Source organism: Cynocephalus volans, chromosome 5, assembly GCF_027409185.1.
Source record: "Cynocephalus volans isolate mCynVol1 chromosome 5, mCynVol1.pri, whole genome shotgun sequence".
NCBI classification, from domain to species: Eukaryota; Metazoa; Chordata; class Mammalia; order Dermoptera; family Cynocephalidae; genus Cynocephalus; species Cynocephalus volans.
In genome coordinates, this window is record NC_084464.1 from 142,622,239 (window position 1) to 142,649,278 (window position 27,040).

Consider the following 27,040-nt stretch of genomic DNA (forward strand, 5'->3'; position numbering starts at 1 on the left):
GTTAACAAGGGTTAAAAATAAGATCATAAGGTATTGTATAGTCATTTTGAAATACAAAGCTGAAATGGCTTAATTTCAATTTGTTAATGAGAGAGATTGTCAACTACAAAACAAAGTATAGATTTTGTTCTTCTTACGGCGAACCAATGGTACATAGGTTATAGTGTGCCAACATCTCTAACATTTGAACTAAGAAGTTTCACAAGAAGACATGAATTTAAGTATTCAGGGTTTTACCTAATGTAAACTATAGAGTTTGGGCGATCATGACGTATCATTCATTGTAGGTTCTCAGGTTGTATCAAATGTACTACTCTGGTGCAAGACTTTGACAGTGAGGGAGAAAGTTGAGTGTGTGAGGACAAGAAATATATGGGAAATCTCTGTACCTTCAGTTCCATTTTGCTGTGAACCTAAAACTGCCCTAAGAAAATAAAGTGTACTTCTTTTAAATATTTTAGGATTTTATAAATATCATGATACTTTCCTATGTGCACTGCTTTGTAAACTATGGATTCACAAGTAGATGAATTTTAAAATGCTTTTATGAAGTTCATCATCCAGGTCTAGTAGCTCTCCTCGATGAAGTTTCATTTTTAAAAAGTCACTGAAATTTTTTTTATATGTTAAAGGTACACAAAAGATGTACAATGTCCTATCCAGTCATTTACTACCTAAGGCAATATTAAAGGTAATCTGTGTTTCTACTTAAAATGATCCAAAGCCTCTGAGTACTTTCCCTGTTGTGTTATTTCTAAACATCTGAATAACATGACTGGATATTTTATCACATAATAATATCTTAATTGACTAGTACATTAGAGTTTACCATCTACTTCACAAACATTTCTGTCCCCATTTTATCAAGAAATAGGCTCAGAGAACTGAAATCTCCTTTCAGTTCAAGACTAGCACAGCTGTACAGACCTCAAATGGGCTCCTTTCAATCTTGTTGAAAAGGAATCCCAAGCTCCTCCCATTCCCAAACTCCTAAGCCCAAACTAAAACCACTCTTTCCTTACTTCATAGTAGCCAGTGTCCCTAAGTGAGGGTTGGGAGGGGCCTATAAAATAATTGCATACAACTGCTTTATTTACTAGATTGAATACGGCAACTTTTAAATAACTTTTGAGAGCTTTCCAAACTGTACCAAAGGATTCTCGACTGTAAAGTGATTCCGATGTGTCTAATCCTAGGAAAAAACTGTGGTGGATGTCTGTCTCCTGAGTGATCCCACACCAACTTTTTTTAGAACCTTTTTTTCCCCTCATGTCAATCATTCCTTTATCCATTAAATCTCTGCAGCAATTCCTGTGTTTTTGATAAGAACATACTTTTACTTATTCCTTCAAATCATCTGTCATTGGTATATAATTAACACTCCACACACTGCAAATAACTGCCCGAATACTAACTAAGCTCAATGAAGATTTTATCCAAAGTGCATGCTCCCTGTTTTATACTTAATGTTGATGATGGCACTTGGAAAGAACAAAAGAGGGATGACTAAAAATTATCCTATTTTATAATCTCAATTGCAGACTAAATGAAATCAGTATTACCATAAATTTAGTGTAGACTGAGGATATAAAGACCAGTGTGACAGCAATAAAATACATCAATTTGTGAATAAGTACATAAGTGAAAATATAAACCAGAAGAAGAAATTCTGAGTTCCTCAGGTTCTTGATGCTATTTTCAAATGCATCTCTTTTATAGCATGAAAGAGAACAAATAAACTGCAAAGATAATAGGATGTTTTCCAGAATAATGTATTTTATTTACACTGTCTCTTTAGAAACTGCAGGAGGGGGGGATGTAAATGTTCCAATTTTGTGTTTTAAAGTACATTATGAGAGTGTACAATTCCAGCCTAATCTGATACTTTATCATTTTGTTTAATGAAAAAAATTGAGACTTGAAGTTTCCCAAGTGAATCCTTTTGAAGCTCATTATTTATTCAGGATTGGTTTAATTTAGATGCATAGTTATGAGAGAAACAGTCAGTCGTTACTGTGAAATTTGGGTCTTCACACTTCTGAGATCCCAGTTCTCTATCTCACAAGTCTCCACATTTTCTTAGACTGGAAACAAGTCTTTGGTACGACTAGAACGTGACAAGCTCACTTGTTTCACAAGCTGGCATCCTCTCTAAAAATATTGAGAAGGGCATACTAAGTTTTCACTCTTCTCTCACAATATCCAAATTGAGTAATATTCTTCTTAAATGAGTATTCACCAATCATTTGCTGTTTTTTCAGAAAACTGGCTCCAAGAAATGCATTGACAAATCAGGACTCTCTTCTTGCTGAGGTCCACCTCCTACTTCCATTACACATCGTATGATTGCACTATTCCTCCAGAGCCAATGCTTCCCCAAACCAAAGCCAAGCTCAAAATTAAATGGTGAAGCACAGTCAAAGGAAGAGAGCTCACTGAGTGAGCAGACAGGTACAGGAATGAAGAGAGAAGTGCGACACACACACACATACACACACGCACACACACACACACACACACACACATACACACACACACAAATGAATGAACCTTTCGTGAAAACCCGTACTTCGCAATTTGGTCCCAATAAGACATTTCTTTTTTCTGCTTCAGTATTTCCAAGCCCAATGACTATTTCTCCTACAAACTCCCCCCAAAACTATACCCTCTTTATTAAGTGACCCCTGGCACAAATTACTAGTGCCTTTATCCCTTCAAGGCTAAAGTACAGCCCCTGTAACTAAGACAGTCCAAAGACAAACAAGTGGTTCAAGAACTATTCCTTCTCTCCTCTAGACAATAACAAGATGAGGTATCAATACCTTGACCCTTTCAGACTCTAGGTAAAAGTCAACATATTCTTCAAATGGAAATATGTTTACTTAGCACTCACGGGTTTAAGAGCACACCTTATTTTTCGGCTTTTGTCTATATTTGGTACTTCAGAATATGCTCTCGATAAAGTCTAAACAATAGTAAGTACTCAGATGGTCTACAATCAAGCATGTTATTGAAACATCAGTGTTCCCACATGCATTAAATTAAAATTTAAAATTAATGAACTGTGTATCATTGTAATACAATACAGTATTTTTTCTCCCTCTTATTCCCTCACAAAGTCCTGTGTACTTCTCCAGAGACTGAAAGTGTGACTACAGCTAAATGTAAAATATGTCAATTTCCATAATGATTAAAAGAATTCCAAAATCAGAGTACCCACTCAGAAAATAACTTTTGTTATAGAAACATTTAACTATTAACTTAGTTTTCATCTAATATATCACTTCTGCATAAAGGTTCACTTGTCCCATGAAATATGTGCCTATTTAAATATTCACCTTCTTTACGATTTATTATGTGGATTAATAAGCAATCTGTGCAGGCACAATCAAAGAAGAAAGTTCTCTTATAGATACTAAAGGCAAGTAAGAACATTTTTCAAAATGGTTGTTAAAATACAACAAAACTCTCTGTTACTACAATGTACTATACAGACGGCATTCTTACGTGTAATGTGCATGTATGGAAATTCTTCCCAACATTCTACATTCCAAATTTTAATTAACAGAAAAAAATATAAACTGAAAAACAGGTTAATTTACTTTATACTAAAATGACAATCATTTGAGCTAAGCCTAATAGTATGATATGGCCAAAATGTAGGAAGAAAAAATGTATATAACAGGCAACTATAACAATATGTATATAACAGGCAACTATAACAATATGTCCACCAGCAATACATTTACTTTACCATTATCATTAAAGTCATTATCCTTGAAATTACTGGGTTTCTAGCACAAAGACAGTATATAATAATATGTGAATTTGAAGCCAATAAATATGTCTTATACATGTAAGACATATATACACACACTTCATGCTATTTATAAATGCAATTGACTTTTAATCATAGAAGTTTTCACATACATATCTATTATCTGTTTGTTTCATTTCATTTAACTATGTTTGTAAAGTTGCAGAATTGCCAAATCCGGGGACCAGGCTCTCTGTGTGATATAGTACATCCATTATCTATCATTTTAGGTATAAATTCCTGAAGCTGGTAAACAAGTCCTTAGACAATATGTCCTAATCTTTCCAACTTTTCACCAACATGCACTTAATATTCATTTTATGCTTCCCTCAAATACGATGATTCTCTGAAAACACTCTTGACACTTCCCCACATTGATGTGTTTGTACATTTTGTCTGTCAAAATCAAGACCGAGCTAAAGCATTCCCTTCTGCCAGGAATCATCTCCTGAGTCCTCAGCCAGGGGTGATTTCATACCTTTTTAACACTTTATATACGCCTCTCTTATACGTCACCTGCTTTTAATTATACCTTCCCCTGCATAGTTAGTTCTTTTCCTCAATATAGCATATTATAAAAGTTTTGAATACGAGAATAGTGAAACACTCTCCTTTAAATTTTATATTCTATTTATATTTATATCCTATATATATTTATATTGTATTTTACATTCCCATATATCTTGCATATACCAAAATCTCAATAATTACATTTGTATGACATTACTATACATTACAACCCTGTTCTAGTTATACTATCTAAAAAGTCTCAGCAAGCATGGCTAGGCCTTTTCTGTAAAACATTTCTAAACCAGTTGAAAGGGGCTAACTTCTGAAGAGTAACTGAAGATAAGGAATTTTGAGGATTCATAAAAAAACAATAGCCTGGAGTAAATTTCAGACATGAAAAACCTGATCCCTGAAGAAATTAATAAAATAAAAATGAAAACAACCTATGAGGTCTCGTTGAAGGAAGTGGGAATACTTAGCCTGGAGAAAAGAATACTAAAGGTGAACATGATTGCTATCTTTAAATAATTGTAGGATCATCAAGACAATGAGTGAATTTGTTCTGAATAGCTGCAGAGAGCTCAACTGCTGGTAAATAGAAACATCCAAGAGTGGAAGAGGCCTCCCTAAGACAGGAAAAGGTGATTAAGTAGAGATTGAATACAGGCAGTTCTCAGTGATTTGTCCTGAGTGATTTCTATCTCTGTTGGGGATTAAATGATGCCTCCAATGTTCTTGCCTAATCCTCAAATTCTATAAAAGATTTCACCTTGCAAAGTGTCCTGTCACCAGTTGACAAATCAAAATCAATATATCAGATCCTACACATAAGAAAATTAACCAGCATAATTTAAGTTAGATACTTTAAGAAATGCCCTAAATAACTCATCACTACACTACTACAATTGTGTACAGTGAAAGGCAGAAATAAAACTTTTCACCAAATGCTCCACTGATACTGAAGATGCAATCTGCTCAAAGCCAACATTTGACCCATGTGGAAAAAGCACCAGGAAAAGGTCACACTGAATAAGGAAGCAGGTCACTTGCATATTCCTAAAGGCGCTCACAATCCCATTTCTTCACCTCTTCCCCATTCTCTGCCTCATTTTTTAAAAATACTTCCATGTCAAATATATGAACAGTAGCATGATCTACACAACTGTGTGCATACTGTAAAAATTTCATATGAAATTTAAACCAAAACCAGTTGGCTCAAAGGAAATCACAAATGTCAGATATACTGTTCAGCATTGTTTTCTCTTACAGTTATGAGGTTAATATAATCATAGCAGCTTTAAAGCCATGTCAATTTTGTTATTTATTTCTTAAAATGTCTTCCATTTGCTTCACATTGTTCCCATGACCCATAAGAATAAAAGAAAAGAAAGACAAATTACCAGCACAATTTCTCCACAATATAAATTCATGGAATTATTTGCTAAAATGTGAAATTTTCCCAGATCAGCTGTTAATACCCAACATGACCATTTTCAGACATCATTAGGTTTCACATTAGCAAACTCCCACCAAACATGGCCAAAAAACTCAACCGATGACTGAACAAATTTGGAGTTTGTGCATTAGAAAATCTGATCTGAACACTTAGCATCCAATTTTTTGCTATATTCTATACTGTCAGGTGATATACTTTAAAAGGTCATTTAGAATATTTTCAGCCACCTGGACCATTTTTAAAGCTAAAATGGTTAAATGTGGGCACCAAGTTCATCATGAATATTACTGAGGTTATTTGAACAAGTAAACAGGTTACGAATTCAAAAACAAATGTCTCTGGATTCTTCTTCTTTTGCTTGAATATGGGTATAGCCACCTTGACATTTTGTTACACATATGCATTAGAGACTTACACAAAATTTAAATCCATCAGTGGATAGTACAACAAGCTGTGGAGCTGCTGACATTATCTTTCTGAAAACAATTACATATGTCTGTAATAAATTGCATCAATATTAGTCAATTATCTCAAGAACACTCTACTAACCCTTGTCACAAATGTATTGCTGTATATCAGATTTTTTTCAACAATTGCATTATCCTCAAAACTTACTGTTGCTTCACACACTAAAAATAGCCACTCTAATTCTCTTGTGTTACTCTGCTCTATTCCCAGGAGGTAGGGCAGTGCTATAAACAATGCTTCACTTTTTTACAGATGAAGAAACAATAAATATACCAGAGGTACACCCACTTGGCCTGAATCATTTTGAAAATCAATAATGAGTCAAGCAATAAACTAGTGGGGTCAATTTTCAGAGTTGTCCATTCTGGCGTCCTCTACAACCCTAGTGAGGGGTATCTAAAATCCTCATTTTATCCAAAAAGTCTATATTTCTCCCAACACAAACTTTGACACATGGCTACTGACAAGAAAATAAATTGAATGTTTACAACCCTGGATTTTTCCCTTGCTTAGAGGAATCAAGATTACTCAAAATGTAATCAAAATGTAAGAAAGAAAAATAAAGTTTGAGAATTGTTCTACGGATAATTAGAAGCTGAACTTCCCATGACCTATTCCATAAAGGGTTGGACCAGCGATTAAGACTGTCTCGCGGGGCATGGCCCAAGTCACAAAGCCAGAAGATTTCACCACTAGCTTTGCATGAGGGGAAACAGTTTCACTGGAGCCTTTCCTCCTTCATTTCTCTTTTCGTCCATGGAACAAGGATATGCAGTGGAGGAAAGGAATACACTCCCCTTTTTTATGCCTTATTGATCCAAACAGGCCCACCCAGACCTCTTCCTCAAACCCCACACCCGTGAGTGACAGCCACCTACACACAGCTTTCCTTCACAGAGCACCTTGAACAAAAAGCTTGCCAAAGAAAGCTGTCCTATATGGAAGAATCCCAGTTCAACAATAAACTTCCCTATTCAACTGTAGGAAAAAAATGCCTCAAGGTGGCTCCATCTGCTCACTTGCTGTAAAAACAAATGGGAAGTTTAGAGCCAGGGGAGCCCTTGACCATGGTTGTAAGAGGTGTTGGTGATTGCTGGGTGGACAGGTGGAGGCGGCTGTTTCCTGGAGGATGTCTCATAAAACTGGATATGGCAAGTACTTAGGGATAAGCAGACTGACAGACTCTGGCTATTGTTGCTAAGACTAGCCAGGACTTTAACCCATTGACGACTTCCTTCATCTAGCTCTGACAACTCCCCGTCTCACAGTGTGACAGAATATCCTTCCTGACCATTTCGATTGTAAGCTTCTTGAGAACTATGATGAAACATTCACCAAATATCTATGATGTGCCCACCACATGTCATACACTGTGTTAAGCACACTTCTGTGAAAGTGTAAACCATACTAATCCACCGGAAACTTTACAACAAAAATTATCAGTAAGAAAATGAAAAATTCATTTAAATAAGATTAAAAATACAAATTCCAAACATAATTTGTGGTAACCCCCTCACTTTAATAAGCTTATAAATGCATTTTATGATAGAATGTGTCATTTGTAAGTCATTTTTTTCTTCCCCATAAAAAAAAATAGTCAGGATCTGATTCTGCAGGGCCATAATGCTGAATCATAAAAAAGAATTAAAAAAAAAAAACAAAAAAAAACTGGGCTGGCCAGTTAGCTCAACTGGTTAGAGCTCGGTGTTATAACACTAAGGTCAAGGATTCAGATCCCCTTACTGGCCAGCCACCAAAAAAAAAACAAAAACAAAAACCTAGTGCTATAATATTTAGTTACACAAAAACAGTAGCTTTTCGAACTATCACACTATGAAACATAGATTCATATAGAAACATATACATATGTTTTATATTCATACATACACATAAAATGTGTATGTATAATACACATGTGTATATCATACATATACACATATAAAAAATAAATGGGCCATTTCATTAGTGATTTAGTAAGTTTTATAATACTTCTTTAACTGTTATTTAGGTTAAGAGAGACCCAGTATAAAAATAGGGATTTCTGGCTGGCCAGAGCACAGCATTATAACACCAAGGTCAAAAGTTCATATCCCCATATCCCCTACCAGCCAGCCGCAAAAAAAAAAAAAAAAAAAAAAAAGTAGGGATTCCTACTTGGAAACACTGAAAAGGGACCAAATTTGCCACAAAAAGTTTCTAAATTAGCCTACTAAAATGCAAACTCCATAAAGCCACCATGAAGGCAGGAATTTTATTTTATTTTTTATTTTTTTACTATTTTGTTGACTGATAAATCCTCAGTATCCAGAATAGCACCTTTCCCAGACCAGGTGCTTAATAAATCTTTGTTCAATTAAGAAATGCTTTGTTAAAAAAGTCAGTAGTCCCGAGAACACCCCAGTTGTATCTCCTCCTAAGTAGACTCAAGGCCCCAGGAGTAAACCCTGGTTCTCTGGCTCTTGGGATTTCCACAGAAGTTCAAATGGGGTAATTCAGGCCCCAAAGGCTATTTTTAGGCCAAAAACTACAAAATGATTATCAACAAAGAAGGCTCACTTCATTGGTGTAACACCGGCTGAGCCCAATGAGAAATACTCCCGATTTTAGTCGATGTATCCATTTGTTAACTGTTGAAAACCATGTGCATTCTGACATTGTTTCTTAAATCAACCATTTTTACCATTTTTATCACTTAGCACAATGTTGTCCCCTACCAGTATGTGGATGTGCACCAGTGGGATAAACAGGTATCCTGAAGTCAGAACAGGGTGAATTCCAACTCCATGGCCAGCTGGGGGAGTTTAGGAAAGTCATTTATCCTCCCTGAGGTTACAAAATGAGGATAATTCCTGTTCAAGGGTTGCTGTGAAATTTTATGAGAACGTGTGTACCAACCAGTCTCAGTGAGGACATTGTAAATGTTTAGTACCTAGTAGATTTGATTATTATTACAAAGGGATTAGACCAAAAGAAAAACACAAAAGAACTCAAATTGCGGTGACAGTAAAATGTTACTTAAACATTTTCAAATGGTCTGTTAAATTCTTGATTGAAGTGATTTAAGAAACAATGTCAGAATGCACATGGTTTTCAACAGTTAACAAATGGATATATGGACTAAAATCCAGGGTATTTCTCATTTGGCTCAGCCGGTGTTACACCAATGAAGTGAGCCTTCTCTGTTGATAATCATTTTGTAGTTTTTGGCCTAAAAATAGCCTTTGGGGCCTGAATTACCCCACTTGAACTTCTGCGGAAATCCCAAGAGCCAGAGAACCAGGGTTTACTCCTGGGGCCTTGAGTCTACTTAGGAGGAGATACAACTGGTGTGTTCATGGGACTACTGACTTTTAACAAAGCATTTCTTAATTTAACAAAGATTTATAAAGCACCTTTTAAGTTTTCGAATAATTTTGATATGTAAACAATTGCTTATGCTGCATGGAATGATGAAAAAACCAGGTGTTTTCAGAACCAAATAGCCCCAAGTTCAAATCCTACTTCACCAATGACTCTCACAGTATCCTTGCAAAAACCAGTTAACTTTCTGAATCTGTTTCCCTAAGTGTACACATGAAGACAGGAATACCAAATCTTCTCAGGGTTGTTGTGAACGCTAAATGAGTCAAAGTATGGGCGAGAACCTGGTATGGGGCCTAGTGGGGTAAGTGCTCTTTAAGCCTAAATTCCCTTCCTTCTAAGGGATTTGCTAAATTGGCACTCTGCTGATTTTTTTAAGTGTTTAGTTTATCCTTGTAATACCATAATTACAGAATATAATGACATTGCATTCTCTATAACTACAAAGGAGAATTTATAAACTGATAGAATATGAGTTGGAAGAGGCTTTAGAAGCCATCTGTTCCAACCTCTTCCATTTCCAAATGAGGTCCGGAGAGTTTCGATGACTTGTTTCCAAGTTTTCACAGAAAGTTAATTGCAAAGACAGGACTAAATCTTAAGTCCTTCCCACCCCCACTCCCGCTATACCCCCAGCTCTTGCCTCACGTTACATAGGCATGGCAACGCATGTAATTTTTAGACAATTAAGCAGTATAAAATAACCTTAATTTAATTGCATCCAATTAACAAGCCAAATTAGCGTTTCATATGTACACTATTAAACTAGTTGTCTGGCTTCCAAAAGAAATAAAACACTGTTTCAAATGAAGCTAGCATTTTAGTGAACAAAGCTACTTACAATTTAAATTACCTTTCCTATAATCTTCTTTATATGAAATTAAACATAATCTCCGTTTTAAAAGAAATATTTCTGCAACTATCAGGATGAGAATTCATGCTGTATTTTAAGCATCAAAATTTTCTCTCTCAATGAACACATTCGATTTTCTAACATTAGTATGTGTGTGTGTCTGTGTGCATGCATGCCTGTACACATATGCATGCTTACAGATCCCTAAGCAAATTCAAATGAGGGTGTGTTTACATTTGCCTACTGCCTAGTTTCAAAAGTCCCACCTTTTTTGCTGGACTTATGTACTCAAGTGAATCTGCCACAATGCAAATAATAAGAGATTCGATGATCGCCTGCTTTCTTTTTCAGAGAAAATGAAACTACCAAATAAAGCACTGCTCTGCCAAACAAAGCACTGCATTTCAAATATACTGCACTACACTCTCTGTCCAGTATTGTCACGATTTAGATACAATTGGATATTAATTAAAAAGCAGTACTAGCCATTAAATGAATCGTCTATCAATTCCTTTTTATATGCACACCTAAAAATATAAATACCTTGTAATTTTTAAGTATAAATATTTTTATAAGCTGTTGTTTGAAGGTCAACTTTCACTATTAATATTTATGAATATTTTCTGGAATAAAAAGTTTTATAGTAGGTTAAAATAATAATGCAGTACTTTACTTAAAATGTAGTTCAAATTGACAACATGCTGTGTGCATTTGTCCACGTTTAACAAAAATATTTTAATCACTTTTTTATTTATTACTTTTTAAGGTGCTTGTAAAGACATCCATTAACAGGATGAAAGAATTCATATTGTCATGCATTAGTATCAACCTTCATTACTTCTCTTTGGAACATTAAGGTAATCTGATTGTCTCCTTGCCATAAAGAGGTCTGTTCCTGATTCCCTTATAATCTTTCAAAGACACATTTTCTAGCATCACTCCTCTTCTCAAAAACCCTCAAGTGAAGTCCAGCTTGTTCAGCAGGGCTCTGAGGCCCCAATGTACCTTTCTGGCTCACTCACTCCTCCTCTCCCCTAAAACTACACACCCGAGCACAGTATGCAGAGTCTCTCCCTTCCCTCTTTACTTGATGAAATTCTACTCACCCTTCAGGGCCCCAGTCAAAAATTATCTTTTCCCATAAAGACTCTCTAATCTTTCCAGTTGGAAAAAACCTGCCTCCATTTATATCCTGCTTTTACTTGTACATTTTAGTAACGTTTACTTATGAGCCATGTGTTTTCTCTATTGTAAAATTCTTGAAGTTCGATATCATCACCCTTTTATTTCTGTTACTCATTCTGATTCTCAGTTTGACTGCAGAGCCCCAGCTTGGAGCTACTACATAAAACGGACTCTTCCTGCCACCTAAATTGAGTTTTCTACATTATATAAAGCGTAAAACAGGGAACAAATTAATCAAATGATAAGGTTGCAAAATAAAGAAATGTTATTTTCACTAACCTCTGTTTCTACTCTTTTCATTCATACTCTTTCATGTTCTACTGACCCCCTAATCTTATGGAAAGTCAAGAATCAGATTTGAATTTCTCCAGATATCCTGATATTTGCAATCATGTAGAGAAATAATCTGGAGAATGGAATGTTTCACTCTTTCACTAGTTGTTTAGAAACATAGATCCAGCTCATGCCAGGCTCCAAAGATTAATCGGTCACTTCACACAGAGACTTTGTAAAGACTTTCAAATTGGTAGTTATTCATTAATTGAATTAATGATGCTGACCAATCTAGTTAACTGGAGCCTCAAATAAGTATTTTTTAAAACTTTAAATTCTATATTCTTGAAAAAAAAAAAATCACCTGCAAACAATAATAGCTAACCTACAGGTAAGTTCCTCAAACTGAAGTCAGCACATATAGAGTCATAAAAAATTTCCAGGGGGTCAGGGCCTATTGATATAGAAGCACTGTGAGGAGATATGTGTTATACATAAGCCTCTTCCAACTTCTAGGCCCTGCCCCCAAACATTCCCTCTCCAGTGATCAGTCTGCAACACGGCCAATATTAGGGTCATCACGTGTCCTGCTTTGCCAATGGCAGTGCTTACTAATGCCAGGTTGGATAATCACTAATGTGGTCAATCGCCAGCATGGTCTGGCCTCACAATGCATTACCTCTCTCTTGCTATCTGCCCTCTATCCCAGTGGCTTGCTTTCAACTCATGGAAACATTGTGCACCCCCAAACTCAGGGTATTTACATTGTTCCCTCTTTGTATCACACTCTCCCTCTCTCCACCCACCTTTTTCTACTTGACTCCTTGCCCCCAGACAGGATTGATATAAACTCCTTTATGTTTCTTCCACAGCACTTAGAACAAGTGTGGTAGTAAATATATTGGTACACCATGTGTAGTAGAACTGAATTATGTCCCCCCAAAACTCACCAGAGCTTGAATTGTGTCCCCCAAAAAATATGTATTAGAAACTAAGCCCCCACTGTGACTGTTAGGAGGGTGGAAAATCCTATTATGGGAATTGAAAGGTGGAGCCTTGAAGAGGTGAATGGGTTGTAGGACCACGCAGTAGTAAATAGATTAGAAGTGGTTATCAAGGGCATGGTTCTGAGGGCTTTAAAAGAAGAAGAGAGTCTGTCTTTCTCTCTCTCTGCTCTCTCTGCTTCCACCATCTTGCAATGTGAGATCCCTGGGTCACTGTCACCACCACCAGATGGACTTTGGACTTCTCAGCCTTAGAAACTGTAAGCAATAAATATCATTCTTCTTTTTAATTACCCAGCTCCATGTATTTTGTTATAAGCAACACAAAATACACTAATACACCATGTGATTTTATCTGTCGACCCCACTAGATCATAAGCTCCTTTTCTGGTTTGAGTCACCATTATACCCTTGGTGTCTAGCATAGGCCTAATCCATAGAAAATACTTGTTGAATAACTAAATAAATGAATTAAATTGATCAACAATGATGAGGCACCCATCATAGTACTCAGAAGAGAGGACTATGATTATTATGTTGAATGACTGACAAGTCAAAATGCTGGCCCTAGATGTTTCCTGACCTTACATCCAATCATCCTGTGACTCAGAAGTGGTAGGTCATACCCCACCTGCTTTCCAGAATCATTCTCAGGCACAAACATCATTTTCATCTCTTTTTCTCTCCAAAGCAATTTCTTCAAATAGGTCTAAATAGACCCTAAATGTTAAGCTGACAGGAAATCTAAAGTTATGGATACTTATAGATAACATGTCATAGTTAACAGTACCTCAAATGATGGGTAGCATGAACATATGTTAAGATAAGCATATTCAAGAGGCCTTCATAAAGTTCCTGGAAAGATTCATATTATCTTTTAACTCTATTTTTTCCACAAACTTTTTGAGGTATCCATGTATTTGGCCCAGAATAATAGTGACCCAAGTATCAGGCAGTTCTGATGCTATTCTAAATGCAGTCATGAAGCCGTTATAGGCCTGTGTCTAATATTGGTAATTGGTCCACCGTGGAGAAGCCAAAGATTGCACAGACCACGTAAGCTATATCGTCCTCTTTTACATGAAGAATGTGGAGTTGTAACACAATAATAAACTGCTGAAATATTTCATAACTACAAATACTCATAACTACAAACACTGATTTACAACCTCTTTTCTGTAAGTGTTGCCATAAATACCATACAGGAAGCTATGCTTTTGACTGTGATCAAACATCAGGAACAAATAGAAAATATTACTTCTCATATGATTTCCTTCAAATAAGCACAACCTTGTTTTCATAAAGTTTCCCCACCTTCATTCAATCCTCTGTGTTCATCCACAGCTTCAAACAATGCAAAGCCTACAGGCTTCACAGTACATACAGTCCTCACTTGAATATTCATTAAGGTTTTACTCAGTATTAATGAAGGCTCTGCCCATGTGGTTGAAGCAAGCAAACTTATACACTCTGGACGGTTTGAAGTTCCTTATGAAACCTGAAGTCTATTGAGTTCGCAAACCTCCTCTGCTCCTTTTTATAATATCACTTCAAAAGTTGCGACACTTACAATACCAAGTTTTAGCCAAAATATAAATTCATGATGAATTCACATATAAGTTCATGAACTAGAAGCAGATGATTGAAACTTTCAGGTGGAGATTTAAACTGAACCATTTCTCTACCTACAGGACTAATGTACAGAACAACAGAGAATTCTGCTGATGCTAACCATGTACCAAAATGTGAAAACAGTGTTTATTTTTAACAAACAGGAGATCAGCAGCCTGTTTGATCTACAGCCATATATGCACTTGATCTTAGCCACTTTTACCTTATTATAATAGTTACTCCATCCGGTATTAAATTATTTCACATCTAATGGAATATACTTTCACTCATGCCAAACAACAATTTCTATAGGCTTTGAATCTACTTTTCCTATGTTGAAGATTTCAAATTAACTTCAGCTAGTTACTGATGATAATTCAAAAGTCTAAAACAAACACAAATGGTGTTATTATTGGCTGATGTTGCTATTGAAATGGGCCCTGCTTTTAAAAAAAATTAGTTGGCAAATTTTTAAATAAGATTCTTCATTTTAAATTGAATCAGCATAAAAAATTCAACCTGGTTTTCTGAATAGTGACAAAGTGCCAAAAGTTCGAGTAGACACATGCACCATTATTCCACAAGGAATGCCTGCATATATGCTGTCCTCTGTTTTGTTTTCATAGTAACAAGAACATTTGTAAGCACATCTCATGTAAAAGGAGCCGGATCAATCAAAAGAGTCTGCTGTTTAATCTTTCAATTAGGTCAAATATATTATTTCCTTGTGTAATAATATACACATAGTAAATTTTTCACATTCCATGTTTAATTGAAAGATAGAAATGTTTTATCTGCTTTAATAGCATTTTACCAAACACCTCCACAAGGATCTGACCAGTTTAAAATCAGTTAAATTTGAAATTTGAAATATCATTATTATACTGCCATTCACAAAATTGTCCCCAAATCAATCTCACATCAATTGACTCAAATATCCTTATACAAATATAAGCAGTCTCTCTAATAAAGTCAATCACATAAAATAGAATCAACAGAAATACAGATGCCAATTAACAAATTTTGTTTTATACCTGACCTGTGCTCAAAGCAAAAATCTCAATTTTCAAAAGATTCACCATTATAATATGTTTTTCTAGATATAAGAAATATACTGCATATTTCAAACCTAGTGGTCAAAAGGAATTATGACACTTGGACGTTGTCATTAAGGGGATGATGGTAAATCCCCTCTAGCTCAAAATAAAAATGCACAGTTGTCATCTGGTACCGTGGCTCCTTAGAATTCCACAGGAATTTTCTCTTAATAATGAAAATGATACCCACTTTAGTCACATTAAGTGCATTTTTGTTTTGATAAACTATTTGGCCTATATTCTAAAAATCAAAGCCAATCTACTCATCACACAATCCACTTGGTTAAAATTTTGCCTTTACAAGATGAAAAAGCAATCAGGTATTTGCAAATTCTAACAAACTATAATATACATGCAAATATTTAAAATAACTTGGTCTGCTCAAGGACAAATATCACCAAATATTACAATATCACTTGGGGAAATGTCTAATAAAGTTAAATGGCCTTTTCTAGGAGGAGAGATCATTATAAATTTAATTAAAATGGATCTTATTAATATTTCAAGTAATTTCTGAGCTTGATTATGCACTACAAAAGAAACAACTGTACTGAAGAGAAAAATCAATAGCCCTTGACTAGGACTCTGGGTATGCTAGAAAAACAGGGCTCTCCTGTGAATTATTGAGGTCTAGCCTTAGGGGGTGAGGGAGAGTACCAATATTTATTTGGAAGTAAAATGAGTTATTTTTAAAATGGCAGAAAAGGAAGGAGAAAAATCAGTTTAAATTTTCCATTATAATGAAAGTACCGGAAACAAACCTTTCTATGTTCATTTTAGGCCTAAATAACTGTGCAGAGAATAAGGGTTTTGCAATGTCAGTTGCACACAGCTTCCTGTGTGAATTCTAAGCCATTACAGGTGTCCTAAGGCCTCCAGTTAAAGCTATTATCAGGAGATTCCTCTGGTCTCCTCCAAACCATTCCCACTGCCCCCACCTGCTCGCACATTATTGCCCGGTCCCCTCCGAGTGTCTTTACTAAGGACCCTCTCTCTTCTCTGCACTCCTGAGGTTAAAGTGACCACTTTCTCTTGGCTGTAGCATGCAAAGGCTTTCCCATTAGAGAGCAATAGTTCCTGCAGTCCTTTTTAGTTAGATGCTTTCCGGTCAGAGAGAAGAGTGAGAAGCCACTTGAAGAAACCCTCCTTCGCCTCCTCCTTTTCCCCACTGGGAGCCGCATCCCTGAAGGACAACACCCAGGGACACTTCCTGACCTTCTGTCCCCTCACTCAATTTGGGCTTGGAGAGTTGGGGTCGCATTTTCCCGTGTCCTCTGCTGCACTGGATGTGTTATGTAAGAGGGACAGAACGCAGGAGGCACATGCGTATAAAGCGCACCGATCCGTATAACAACTGGGGTGGCAGAGCTGATCTGGAGTCCTCCCCCCACCAAATACGACAGACACCACACACGCACATCACCCCCCCCACACACACGCACACGCGCACACACGCACACGCACACACACACACACACAGTGTTTTCCTGTCTCACCCCTACCAGTACCAGACGCACAGAATGGCACGGCGGGGGGTGGGGGTGAAGGGAGGTGAGAGGAGGAGCAGCAGCAGCACATCTGCTTTGATAGCAGCCGGCACAGCCGCCGCGGCAGAGAGCCCCTCGTTAACCCCCTTCCTGTGGCTGCACCACGTCATGGAACATTCCCGGAACGGGCCAACGTTCCACCCACTTCAGGGAACAGACATAAAGGCGCAGACCCAGCTCCCCACGGTGCACAGCCCAAACACACATGTCCCTTCCCGGTCCCTGGCCAGACGCACAGACAAACACGCATGCAAACTGCCCCCACCCGTCTCCAAGCGCTCCGGTCCAGCCGGCGGCAGCCGGAGCCGCTTTGCGGCCGGTGCACCCGCAAGGCGAGGGCGCCTCCGCGTGAACCTTCCATGGAGACAGTCCCCTCCTTCCTCGCTTCCTTCCTTCTCTCCTTCCTTCCTTCCGTGCTCGGGAGGAGAAAGGAGTCACTGAAATGCCCACCGCCGGCGCCTTCGCTGCGCTCGCTCGGCCGCAGGCCGGCGGCCCGGGCCTCGCGCAGCCCGCCCGGCCGCCCGCGCCGCCCCCGGCCCGCGTTGCACGCCGCGGCCCCCTCCCCCGCTACCTGACAACGGGCCGCCGGCGGCCGCCGCAGCCGCAGCGGTGGCCCGGCCGTGCGCGCCGGTGCACGTCCCTCATTAGTAACCAGGCACATTCCTGCCTCCAGCGCTCCCGCGCGGCCCCCTCCCCCCAGTACATTACGCAAAGCAGCCTCCCCTCATCTGCATAGATCCTCGGCCAGGGTATTCCCCGCATTTCCCAACGCGCCCGACCCCCCTCCCGAGGGCTCCCCCATCCCCGCCCCCTCCGACCCTCACCCTCGGGAGACCGCGAAGGGGCTGGGGGCGCGCGCCGCGGAGGGGGATGGAGTTCGGCGGCGGCGATTTCAGTATAAAGTGAAACAAGCTCCTAATGCTGAAGGAGGCAGGAAAAACACGGCACCGAGGCCACTTACCGAGCCCAAGAGGGACCTAGATTCCCGCCGCTCTGCTCTCCCAGTGGCAGGTCCGCCCTCCACGCACCCCAAGACTGCACCCAGCACCCCAAAGTCCAGACGTGGAGGAATATTATTAACGAGCCAGGAGACCCTCCAAGTTGCTCGGGGCTCCGGGGAGCTTCAACGTCCGAGACACAACTTGGCAAATACTTGTGCCACAGTCACCGAAGATGGGTTTGCGGAGACCCTCCTGTGGTGGGGAGACAGCGCTCGGCGGCGCCCCGCTCTCCTCCTCTCCACCCCCTCACCTCCAGCCCGCCTCCCGCCGGCTGCCCGCCTCCGGGCCGCGAGCCCCTCGGGCGGCTGTCAGCTCCCGGCCACCGCCGGGTGACAGGGGCGGGAGGAGGGCGCGACGCGGCGGCCCGAGCCCCAGCCGGCCAGGGGGATCCTCGCAGCCGCGGCGGCCGCTCACCTGGAAAGTCACCGCTGAGGAGGAGGAGGAGGAGGACGGAGAGAAGGAGGAGGGAGAGGAGGAGGGGGAGGAAACCCCCCTGGTGCCCTTGTTCTTGCTGCCGCGGCGGCCGCTCCTCGCCAAGGCTGAGCGTGTCTGGTGGGGGGTGTCTGGTAGCATTTCCTTAAGGACAGAGGGAGGGCGGGAGCGGAGGGAGGGAAGCGATCTCGACCGCCAGCCCAAGCTCCTCTTGTCTTATTTATTTTTCTGACACTGTACGGAGATGGGCCCGGGGCAGGGGCTGCCGGGCTCGGGCGGGAGCCGCGAGGCCCGGGCCGCAGTTGTCTGCGTGCGGGAGCCGCAACGGCCGCCTCCCCTCCCGGGCTGTGGACGCACCGGGTTATTCCTGGCAGCGCCTCCCCGAACAGAAGTTACTAGGAGGAGTGCGCGGCGAGGGCGGGCGCGGGGAGAGGCGGAGGGAGCGAGGGAGGAAGAGGGAGAGACTCAGCCAGAGACGTCATCGGATCCCCCAGCGCGTCCCAGGGAGGGAGGCTGAACCAGAAAAACCAGTCTGGAGCCGGGAGCGAGAGGAGGACGAGCGGCGCGCGGGACGACGGGGGAGGGGGGCGGCCGGGAGGGCAGGGCCGGGCCCCGGCGGGCCGCTCCGGGCGGGAGGATCGCGGCCATGCTCCCGCTCGCTGGGAGCCGGGAACTCCCCCGAGAGCCGGTCCCTACTTGTCATGCAAAAAAAAAAAAAAAAAAAAAAAAAAACTTGGGCGTCTCTAGGAGCCTGAGAATTTCCTTTAAGGATGTGGAAACCTCCTTTGTCCCCACCCCCTCCCCATCTTCCCCATTTCCCATGTCATCGCTCCCTGCCTGCCTGACAAGCGGAATTAGATAATAATTAGTATTGTCCTTAGATTTTGTCCAGGCACCTCCGATCCTTGTCTCTCCCTCGCCCGCGCCTCTATTCACGATTGTATTGTCGCTCAAGAAAAACAAAATCAGACTGTAGCTCCTGGCTGTGTTTTTGGAGCTTTGCAAAGTGTTTTCATAGCACTTTCCGTGCCCCTGCGGACGCGCGAACTTTTCACGCGCTCGAGCGGGCCCACATGCCTTCCCCGGGATCGCTCACCAGGGCGCCCCGGGCGCACCCAGCTCCGGGAACGTGGCCCGCCCTCGCCCGGGTATTCAAATGAGTGTGGGCGGCGGCGCGGGGAGCCCCTGCGGGTTTCCTGGTGGGCCGCGCTGGGCCCTCGGGGCGAGCTGCCACCTCCAGGCTGCGCGCTTCCCTCTCCTCGGAAGGGACCCGAGTGAAATCACACCCAGCCCTGGGAGAGCGGGGCCAGAGGGCGGGGGAATCCCAGGCGAGTGGAGGCCGGGGCTCTGGGCTTCCTCCCCGACCCGGCGACACCCGGGGGACACCGGGGCTCCCTCGGACCGTTACCCTGAGTGTGTGGACTCGTGTGCACCCTCGGGGGAGGTTCCCAAGAGGCCGCAGTGCCCGAGCGTGGCTAGCGGATGCCGGGCCGGGCCGCCCCTCGGAGCGCCTCCTCCGGTCCCCAGCGGGGACCGCGCGCCACCCCTCCCTGGGGCCCGAGCCGCAGCGCCCAGCCCAGTCAAGCTGAGCTCCCCGGACGCTGCGGGCTCCAGCTGCCCTCCCCACCCCACAGCCGCGCCGCCGCCCTGCCCCGGGCGGAGTAAACAAGAGACGCGCAAGATTTGACCTGGCGCGACCCGGCTTTCTGGCCGGGGTTCCCCCTGAGCAGGTGACTCCGTGGGAGGGGTGGAAATTAGTCTCTGGAATTCCGGGCTAAAGACATTAACTGTGGTTCTGCTTTTAAGGCAGGTATTTCACCAACTGCGGCGTGTTTTGCGTCTGGAGTTTCAGATTTCGCGGAAAGGGACCAAATGTCAAGACATATAAAATATTCTCTTCCCTTTTTATTGAAAAGGAATACGTTAAAAAGAAAGGGCAGCCCCTTAATGACTGTGAGAACAGCGCTGCTGGTTTCATTTTTGTTTTGTTTTGTTTTGTTTTGTTCGACCTATAAATCAGTGTATTTTTGAGGTCCCCGTGCAGTGATGGCATTGCGATGAAGGGCGACTCTGAAAAATAAAGCAGTGATACATTTTTTTAGTCGATTTTTTTCCAAAGAAAAATCTGAACAGTTCGGAATAAGTTTCACTGTGTCCTTTCAGGTTGATCTCATTTAAATTCAGGGCCTACTTGAGCTTAAGCAGTTTCTTTCATTGTATAAGTTCTTTAATATTCAGCCTTTCTTGACTTAACTTGAAGCCCTTAATTAAAAAAAAAAAAAAAAAACTCCTCAGATCGTTTTCTTTTAAATGTATGCAGTTGCGTTTTTAAGCATCCATTTAAGACGCAAAATGGGATTTTCGAAATGTTTTTTTTTTTAAATTTTCAAACCCACCTGCTACATACTCCCAGAGCCCATTTTATTTAATTACTTAACAGAGAAGATTAAGCAGTTTCTTTAAGAATCCAATTTCCCTTCAGCACACACAACAGCAGCTGCCCAAGCTCCCAGAAAACCAGGAAAAGTAGGCAGCCTTTGCTTCACCAGAATGAATGTTAATTGAAATCTTAAATGCCTCTTTTTAAACCTAGATTAAATGCTATAATGAGGATATTAAGATATTCAGGTAATTGAATAATTCAGATAATTTGTTTTTTAAAAAAATAAAAGCAAATATACATCAAGTTTGATGATCTGATCCCACCACCAAAGAGGACCCCTGAAAACCGTCCTTAGTCAAACTTTGACTCTATTTAAATGGTTACTTTGTTTAAAAATCAAGATCTAAAGAAGATAGCCTGGACTGAGTTGAAGAGGAAGTAAAAGTATTTGTGAATATGTGTTAACTAGGTGACATCCCCTCTGCTAGGATGAATCACTATCCTTAAGTAAATATATCCATCACCTGTCACTAATGCTGCAAAAGTTGCTTGGAGTTTCTGGGGAGCCACGTAGCTCCAGAGCAAATCAACACAAACCATTCCAGAGGCTGACCTACATGGGACTTGGATAGAAAGCACTGTCTGTTGTGGCTGTCTCTTCCCATCGTCAGTCCCACTGGCTGCTGTTTCGGGGCTTCTCTCTCAGAAGGGCTACCTGGCCTTTCCCCTCCAGTCAAATTTCCCCTACAATACATATTTTACATCTGTATTCCAAATATGCCACCACCCATATTTCATCAATGTCCAGTTACTTACATGCAAGAGCAATATAGTAACAGAAAAACTCTTCTCAGAAAATCTCCAAAGACAAAACTGACGTTGATAGAAAACTGTGCATGCAGCCAGCCCTCCAAAGCTCTGCTGGAAGTGAGGCTGGGTGGGGCAGAGCTGACCCAGCAGGGGCACCCGTGTGCAGCAACAACAACAAAGCAGGAACTTCCTTTTCATCATTTGCTCTTCTTATTACTTCTCGGTTTCAAAGAAAAGGAAATTTTGGTCATCTGGATTATGAGGTATTAAGAAAGGAAAATAATTAATGGCTACATGGCAGTATAGTGTTGTCAGAAAATCACTTTGAACTGAAATCACTTTCATTCAAAAAAATATTTGAGTGCCTGCTACGTACTGAAGATACTGAGGATACACCAGTGAACAAATGAAAGATCCCTGCTTTTGTGGAGCTCCCATTCTGGTGGGAGGAGGGGAGGTGGAGGAGGAACAGGATAGACAATAAACGTAAGAAGTAAATTGTATAGGACTTTGAAAGGTAAAAAGAGTTATGGAAAAAATAAAATAGGGTAAAGGATGTGTGTGGGATGGGGGATGTCATGTTGCTATATCAAATAGGGCGGTCAGGGTAGGACTTACTGAGAAGGAAGACTTCTGCCAGGCTTGAAAGAAAGGATTTAGCCAGGGAGGTATCTGGAGGACAGAGCTTTTCAGGTAGAAGTAACAGCTGAGTTCAAGCTCCAACACTGAAATATTTGTAGACCTCAAGGGAAACAGGGTAGCTAGAGTAGAATGAGACAGCCAGTGAACAGAATGGCCTCCCAGTAAGGACTCCTCTCACTCTGGAAAACACTTGAATGAAAAGCAGGTTTTGGCCTTCTCCATCCAGTCTCTCTGAATCTGAATCTTCGTGGGCCCAGGACTCTGCATTTTTAACAGATGATGCAGTTGATGCATTCTAATGCTCCAGACCTACTGCTATGGAGCATAGAGCCTGATATACCCAGGCAGGAGAACTGGGTACCGGGAGACATTGTACGTAAAGCTTCTAGAACCAGGCACATCCATGTTACTTATCAAGACTCCTTCAATTAAATTCTCAACTCAAATGAGTTTAAGGAAAAAATGGATTTCGTTGAACTCACATAACTAGAAGTCAAAGACTAACTTCCAACTCAGCAAGATCTTGGAACTCAAATGCTGTTATACCAGTTAGGTCTTTCTCATCTCCCAGATCTTATCTCTCTGCTTCCCTTTGCCCTTCAAACAAACATTTTACAGAGTGGTGGCAGCAGTCCCAGATTATCATTTTCCTCGTTTAGCAACCCCAGTGGGAAAAGCCTTCTTGGATAGCTCAGGCAGCCTTACCCGCATCTTTGCACCTGAACCACTGGCTAGGCTTGAGAGGTGGGGTGATCTGATTGGTGATGCCTAGATTCAGAGTCAGGGGTAAAAGTGTCCTCATGACAAAAGCAGTTCCCAAAAGAAAGAAGAGTTGTACAGACCAGGGCTGGGGAGAAAGTATCCACTATATCCCTAAGTTTTTTTGGCCTTGGTTTCGCTATTTCTTTATTTAGGGAGTTGGTCAAGATGATGTGTCTGATTCCTTACGGCTGAAAATTCTATATAAATTCCTGTAATAAATCCTTTCACAAAACTGTGCAATACAAATTAACAGTCATGCCATTCCCTCAGATAAATTTAAAGTACTATAAATAAAACACTAAAAGGGTTACCTGCTATGGGTTTCTGATGAATAAATGAAACACAGCCTTAGGTCTTAGGAAAGAGAAATTACTTAGAACTCCCTTTCTGATGCATCTCCCACTTCCTACTGGTCTGTTCTAATTGGTATATGGAGAAGTATGAGCAATGTAATGATTTGTGTGATGTGAAGATTACTTAGGTCTCCAAAACTTAGTTGAAGAAAAAAATTGGAGGGAAAATCTGCCTGTCTGTTGCGTTGTTAATAGAATGCAAGTCCAACCATCCTAATGTAGACCAGTCTCTTTATCCCACAATAATATCCATTGATCAGAGAGCTGGGAAAAGGGTAGGAATCAAGCACCAATCAACCACACTGTGATTCAAGGTGACATCTGCTAGGATTGAAGGATAAAGTGCTTATCCTCATGGCTTTTACAAGGCAGGCAGAGCTCATAGACATCCAGCTAACCACATTTCACCCCGTACTCCACAGTTCCTCTAAATATATTCCAGAAACCACATGTAGCAACATCTCTTGAAATGTTTAATTAAAAATCTGGGCTGCTTCCTAGATTTATAAAATTAGAATCCTCAAGATCAGACCCTGGAAAACTCTATGGTGAATAAGATCCCCAGATGACTCCTATTCTCATTAAAGTTTGAGAACCATCTCTACACTGTGCACTTTAGATTGAATTGGGTCTGCTGGCTTCCTGAGTGCCCATTTCTTCTCTCTTTGTCACATTCCTCAGGTTTCACGTGATCCTTTATGACAAGTTAGTCCCTTTTTCTCCTTCAAAGATATTTTTATGGCTCTTATTTTAACCAGATTTCATCTGTGCAAAAATATGTTAGGGAAAAAAAGGTCCCAGTGAATGATCCAGCTCTGGGGATGGGAAGGGTAGAGAGGGGATGAAAGCATGCTGGAGAACAGAATATAGGGGTGCATAGAGGAGGGAAGGGTGAGGGAGAAGTAGTGGATGAACAGGAAGCAAACAAACTGATGATTTTCAACCCTGTCCACAATTTATGGGAGGATACTGCAAGTTTCAGCAGTCCAGGCTGCTAGTGAAACTAGCTTATCACATTCTAGAGAGCACCCAAAGGATGCCCACATCAGGTCTTTATTCTGAGGAAGGCTAGTTCACTGATGTCTCACAGATAACCTTCTTAAAGACTAAAAAACAAAAATCATATTTAGAACCAGTTAGGAGGAATATGACTCTGTCCAAGATTACTAATGTCTGAATTTCTCCCCTAGATAAAGGGAAATGTAGGCTCAATATCAACAATTTAAGAGCATCACATTAACTATACACACTCCCATCGTACTCTCTTCCATCACCCTCCCCCCACTCCAAACCTGGTTATAGCTGAAATTCCTCCACTAAACATTTACTGCTTGGGGTTAAAGCTTTGATCTGTAGAACTCTTCCCTTGCAAGTGAAATATGAGCAGCAAGCTCTTAGTATCCCAAGCTCTTCATTAGTCATTAACTTCTTGTGAGAGATTAATTTATTAGATTGCCTTTCCAGAGTGACAGCCAGCTTAGAACTCAAACTGACTTTTCCTGACAAAGCATAGGGACAATGTAAAGAGGTGGGGAGGGGGGTGAGACAGAGAGGTCCAAAGCTTAGACCAGACTGACATGGGTACACTAGGGGACTAGGAATAGGACACAAATTGAAGGGGAAAGGATGTGGAAAGATGAAGCAAGAGAGAGGCAAACACAAAAGCAACATCTTTGGCCACAGAGGATGCCTGTGGAGAGCTCAGTCATGAGGATCCAAGTTTTTTAGGCAGAAGGATGGTGCCTGCTATGCGTTGCATGTTTGTTCTCTCCAAAGCTCATGATAGAACTTAATCCCCAATATGGTATTTGAAAGGCAGGGCCTTTAAAAGGTCATTGGATCTTGAGAATTATGCTCTCATGAATGGATTAATCTATTTTTGGAGTAATAGGTTAAGTGTTTAATGGGTTAGCACAGATGCGGACTGGTGGCTTTATAAGAAGAGCACAACAAAACTCTTACCCCCTTGCCATGTGACACTCTGAGTCACCACAGGACTCTGTAGAGACTTCTCACCAAGAAGGCCCTCACCAGATATGCCCCCTGGACCTTGGACTTCCCAGCCTTCACAACTATAAGAAATAAACTTCTTTTCTTTATACATTACCCAGTTTCAAGTATTCTGTTATAAGCAACAGGAAACTGACTAATATAGTGGATGACTCCGACAGCCCCAAGTACAAGTCCCAGCTTTGACCCCAAACTAGTGGGACACTTGGGTTCCCTCTCTGAGCCTCCACTTCCTCATCCAAACAACAAAGGGGTTCCCTTCCAACCCTAAGATTCTGAAATCTGAACTCCTGACAATCTAGTGGGGACAGAAAAAGGGAACAGGAAGAGAGGAGAGCATAAAGGAGAAAAATAGGTCGGAGATTTTTCAAGGAACTTCAAATTCCTCCCAAGCTCTTGTAGTGGTTTCTTAGGGCAAAGCATCAGTTTCCAATTTTAAAGAAATGGGTATCTGTGGGAGGGTGGATAAGTAAGTAGTGGTAAGGATCAGAAAATAGAGATTTTACTTTAAACCTAGGCCATATAAATTTCATATACTGTATGCTCAGAAACAAGAAGAGTTTTTTCTCATTATCAGACTTGAAATATTCTGGGAAAACACATGTTTTTCTCGAATCTAATGAAGACTTTTATTGGTACAAGTACTTATCATTACGCTTGTGCAGTGATTCAAGCCCTTAGCTAAAAAATTCATGTAAAATAAGATAAGCATTAGAAGCATTACATCAAAAAAGAGGTTGTGCTAGTAGAGAATATTATCTCAGACCCAGAGGAGAACGCTCTCAGCGAGGAAAGAGATACTGAAAGTATGCACATGCAAAGAGGGGTGAATACTCTGAGTTTTAAAGTTAGTATGTTACTCCTGCCTTCTTGCTTTTCCTGGGCTCTTTGTATAAGCCACCATACTGTCACTGAAATGTATGAGATTCTCTTGGCTAACTAAAGTTTTAGATAATAACACAGGTGGAGTCATGGTTAAAATAACAATATGTGGCCTTGGGGAGGTAACCGTTCTGTTGTTAATCTTACATCTGCCCTTCAAGGCAATGATTGTTTTCCAACAATCAAAGATTTTTGCCAGGCATTTAGGGATACCTGACCCAAACACCCATGGTATAAAGCTCACCAAATGTCATGTGTACACATCAGCCCTTGATGGACTGACAAACAGTTCCTATTTTCCTAAATTTAGGTATCCAAGGTAAACAAATCATAAGTTGAAAGATGAAGATGGAGAATATTTTTAACTCTCCAGAAGGCTCCCTTGTACCCCTTCCCAGTTTATACACATCTGAGGTAATCAGTATTTTAACTTCTAGCTCCATATACTGGTTTTTGAGTAAAGACATGTATATATGTATGTATTTTTAAAATAATGTGTTGAGGGTGAGGGGAAGATGGTGGATTAATGGGTACAGAGTTATGCTATCTATCCTAGGTAAATCAATATACAGTATATGCATGTA

The 27,040-nt window shown here is 41.0% G+C and overlaps 1 protein-coding gene across 2 annotated transcripts in view; it reads right to left on the reverse strand.

Annotated features, from left to right (window-relative positions):
• Positions 1-18,974, reverse strand: part of HIVEP2 (HIVEP zinc finger 2) — a 186,185-nt gene extending 167,211 nt beyond the window's left edge. Inside the window, exon 1 of one of the 2 annotated variants that reach the window (XM_063096407.1) lies at positions 18,597-18,974. The gene's annotated coding sequence lies outside the window, so the exon portion shown is untranslated. Of the gene's footprint in view, positions 1-18,142 lie in introns of both variants that reach the window. The other variant, XM_063096406.1, reaches the window with a different exon arrangement.
• Positions 18,975-27,040: the final 8,066 nt, after the last annotated feature.